We start from the raw sequence: 4,960 nt of genomic DNA, 5'->3' as shown, positions 1-4,960 counted from the left end.
TCAAAAAATCTGTAATGACGTAAAAACACAAATTTGTGAGCATTTTCATTCTATTTTTTCGCGGCATGAAAACGCATTACAGAATCACGAAGCAGCCATAAAAGAATTGCAAACTGTTGTTCGTGAAAATCACGACACCTTGCAAGCTAAAATGGACTCAGTTGCATCCACCGATTCGGTTACGCAACTTGCAAGAACTCAGGAAAACTTAAAGGTCACAGTAGATTCGATTTCAACACAAATGGACACTCTGAAACTTGGTTCAGAAAAACACACTGAGGAAATGTGTTCACTATCGGAGAAAATAGCCAAACTTTCGGATCAGTTCACTAATTTATCTACGAAGGTAGATGATAATCTGAATGACACAAAACCGCTAGTCTTTAATGACACAGAAGAGTGCGAACAAATTAGGAAATTCAAACAAAATCAGAATCAAATTAATACACAACACCAAAGAGAAATTCGGGAAGTGCAAGATAAGCTGACACAGGTAATACAAGAATTACGTATTTCAGAGGACACTCGCGCTCCAACACGGGAAGAGGGACTTAGAAATACGGAAAAGCCACAAAATAATAACACAGGGCATTTCGGAAATTATGAAAGAAATTGGCAAGGTGCACCGAATTTTGAGATGGAACCGCCGACACGACGTAACAATGACCGATATGCTACCCTCCGACACGATGATTTTGGCTATAAGCTGTTCATTACTGCACGTAAATTCAAAACATTTAAGAATTCTGGCAACGACATTCATCCACAAGCATGGCTCCATCAATTCTCTCATTGTTTTCCTCCCACCTGGTCATTACAACACAGATTAGAATTTATGTGTGGCTACTTGGAGAATGAACCAGCTGTAAGAATGCGATCGGTCATTCACGATTGTCACAGTGAAGGAGAATTTTATCATGCCTTCCTCTCAGCATATTGGTCTCAAGCTACACAAGACCGAGTAAAACATAGCATCATAATGATGAAACATTTCGAACAATCTGAATTTTCCAGTCTTGTGAAATATTTTGAAGACATGTTGCACAAGAATCAGTACCTGTCAAACCCATACAGCCCCTCAGAACTCATCCGCATTTGCTTAATCAAATTACCGGAACATTTACGGCATATTATTTTGGCAGAACGTTGCAAAGACGACATTGAAGCTTTTCAGGGACTCTTACAAGAATTAGAAATTGACACTGACAATCGCGTAACGCGAAAACAGGAACCCAACAATTACAGTTCACATCCGTCGCAATTCCGCGATGAAAGAAACAATAACTGGATACGACAAGGCCATTCTCACAACACAAATCGTGACCAAAACAGACACCACCCATATAACAACCACTGGCAGAGTAATAGTTACAGAGAAAGATCGCATTTCCGTAGTAATGAATATGACAGAGATAACCATAGAAACAGACAATATGGGAACAAAAACTTTTATGATCAATGGAGACGGAATAACTTCAGACTCAACGGTCCAGCGCGCTGTTACGATTCAGGGAGAAATTCTCCACCACGTGACCGACAAGAAATTAATTACAGAAATTACCGACATGACGACAGACGATATGATCGTAACGACAGACCTGAATTGCATCAGAACTGGCGGGATTCAAACAGAGCAGGGCCCTCTCGGGAAGGTGAATTTGTAGAAGTTAGGACTCCAAATCCCAATAACGACGCGCGCCAACCAAGTAACAGACAATGACTCCCACCTCAGGCAGCCGCGTGCGCTGGCTGGCTCAGAGAAAAATAACATAAGCTAACCTTGAGCAAAATTCCAGTGTTCCTTACCGACGTAATCACATGATAATTGCTTTTCAGTTGACAGTCTGCGTACTAGGAAGAGTAAAGCTTTACACCACATTTCACATGTAAAACCGTTTATTGAAACATAATCCGCTTTTTAACTTTGTCTTTGCCATAAAACATTTCACTTCACATTTCTAGTATGCTTTGTCACACTGAGAAACTGTTAACATGCAACAATGTTTGAAGTTTACTATCCAGTCTAGAACCTACGGAACATATTTAGACAGTATTTACGAGTGCATTGTTATAGTGAACAGACATCACAGTGTTATTGCGTGTGTACATTCTTGCTTGTTAGTTGCACGATTACGTAACGACTATAAGGCTGACATATTTAGAACAGTTACCAGTACTGCTAATGAGATTTTAATGCAACATTTTGGTTTACTTGAAAATAAATTCTGGATTTAAAGTACTTTCTGAGAGATACGAGATGACTCAGTGGTTAGTTTATGTGACAGCTACACGATTTTATCACGACGCTACTAATGAGTGACAATTTACAATGTTGCTTTTGCACTGTATCTGTTTTATATCTGCACAGTTTTTCTGTATTATTCTGGAAAGTAAAACATGTTTTAGTAGTAACTTTGTGGTATAGCTACAATGAGACAGCCTTTTCTGTAGCACAACAATACGTTACAGTACAGTACTTACTTCATCACGGCAATAAGCGTAGTAACTACGGTATCTATACGCAAAGCATTTCACTTTTGTTTATCATGAGGTAAGTACATTGACTTCTGTAGAACTTAGCTTTCGGAGGACGATAACTACGACACTTCCACAGAGATTATCTTACAACACGACGCACAGTTTAGCGCTACAGTACGCGTATTTGAGTGACTAATTTTGTACTTAAAACATTTATTTTTAAAGATATTTGAAATACAATGATACAAAGGTTTTCCGTGATACATTTCATTCCATTGCTGTAATCTGTAACATCTGAGGATATAATTACATAAAATCCTCAGGGGAGTACACGTCTACTTTGTGTACCATGTGTTTGGCAAGCACAAGGAGCCCTAGCTAATATGGTATTTGCTTATACAACTTTACACATCGGTACCATATTTCTCTAATGCATAAATTACATAGCTACGAGGGTCAGTCAAAAAGTAATGCCTCCTATTTTTTTTTCTACGTTTAATTGTCAGGAAATTTAAATGCAATTACATAGGTTGAAAACCACAACATTGAGGATCATTTTGTCATTTTTCAATGTAATCTCCGCCCATCTCTACAGTTTTGGTCCATATTTGAACAAGGGCATGTATCCCAGCACGGTAAAAATCACAGCTCTGCTTCCTAAGCCATTGACGCACGGATGTTTTGACGGCCTCCTCATCTTCAAAATGAATCCCACGATGAGCTTCTTTTAGTGGACCGAACAGATGGAAGTCTGATGGTGCCAGGTCAGGGCTGTATGGGGGATGAGGCAAAACTTCCCAACCAATTTTGACAATCTCGTCAGAGGTGTGACGACTGGTGTGTGGTCTTGCATTGTCATGCAAAAGAAGAACATCTGCCATTGATTTTGTTGGGCGAACTCGCTGAAGACGTGCTTTGAGTTTTTTGAGGTTTGTGACGTATTGAACAGAAGTTATTGTGCATCCCTGCTCCAAAAAATCAACCAGAATCACACCCTCTGTATCCCAGAAAACTGTTGCCATAACTTTCCCTGCCGATCGCACAGTTTTGAATTTTTTCTTCCTCGGCGAGCTTGTGTGACGCCACTCCATTGACTGCCTCTTTGATTCGGGTTCAAAAAAATGCACCCATGTTTCGTCCCCGGTCACAATTTTTTTCAGAAACTCATCTCCCTCCAAACGGAAGCGCTGCAAGTGTTGGGAGGCTATTGTTTTCCTTGCCTCTTTATTCTGATCGGTTAACATTCTTGGAACCCACCGTGCACAAACTTTTGAGTACCCCAATTGTTTAATAATCATGATCACACTGCCTTTACTAAGAGAAATAATGCGACACACTTCATCTGCAGTCACCCGACGGTCACCACGAATGATGTCATCAACTTGCTGAATGTTGTGTGGAGTCACTGCACTCACCGGCCTGCCGCTCCGCTTTTCGTCAGTCAACGGTGTTTGCCCTTCAGCTTCCTTACAACGACGAACCCATCGTCTAACAGTGCTGACATCCACTGTCACAACACCATACACCTTCTTCAGTCTTTCATGAATGCGTATGGGCGTTTCACCTTCTGCATTCAAGAATTCAATCACACAACGCTGTCTCAAACGAACATCGATGTCGGCCATCTTACAAACTTCTGCTGTGCTGCCACCTGTTGACACAGAAAGTTACTACTGCAGTGGATTGCAGAAGAAGGTTTGAGGAATGGCGCCGAATTCAAATTTTTCACTTAACTTAATTTTTTTAAGTAGAAAAAAGATGGGAGGCATTACTTTTTGACCGACCCTCGTTTGTGGTCATTTAACTGAGAGAAACAAACATTTATTATACTACATCAGTGACAGATGTTTACGTAATTACACAGTTGGATAACTTCACACTTACAAAATTGTATTTTGTCTGTACCTTGTGAACTGTTCATAATTTTTCGGAACCATTGCGATACTACGAGAGCTTTGAATGATGTATTTGGTATGGGATCATGATTTTTAAAGTACATTTGAGGCAGATGACACTTTTGACATGAGCAGAGAATTTTTGTAGGTTTTGAAATTATTGGAGGAAGCTACGACGATTTTGAGAGTTGACGGAGGTGTTATGATGTTATTATTACGATGATTATGTGTATTATGCTGTTGCGGTATGTTTATGATCAATAAGCTGATGCTGTATGAATTATTTGATTATGCTACGTATCTGTTATGATGAAATATTGAAGAAATGTCGACGAATAAGGTAAGGAATAAAGAGTAGTGGTTAGGGACTCTGGTTTGTGAAAAAGGTTGTTGGAAACCAAGAATCGTACTTTAAGAGTTATGAAATGTATGTAAATGCGTGAATGTATTACAATGCCGACGAAAATTTTTTGGACACTGTTATATCAATAGAATTTTGTTTCTACATATTTGTAATGCAAATTCTTGACCTGTGAATTTTTTTATATGAGGGTTGTAGCATCGCGCCTTAGTACCTGAATAGTGTA

The sequence above is a fragment of the Schistocerca gregaria genome, chromosome 8 (genome assembly GCF_023897955.1).
Source record: "Schistocerca gregaria isolate iqSchGreg1 chromosome 8, iqSchGreg1.2, whole genome shotgun sequence".
Lineage (NCBI taxonomy): Eukaryota > Metazoa > Arthropoda > Insecta > Orthoptera > Acrididae > Schistocerca > Schistocerca gregaria.
The sequence above is the reverse complement of the archived record's forward strand: the minus strand, read 5'-3'. Positions refer to the sequence as shown.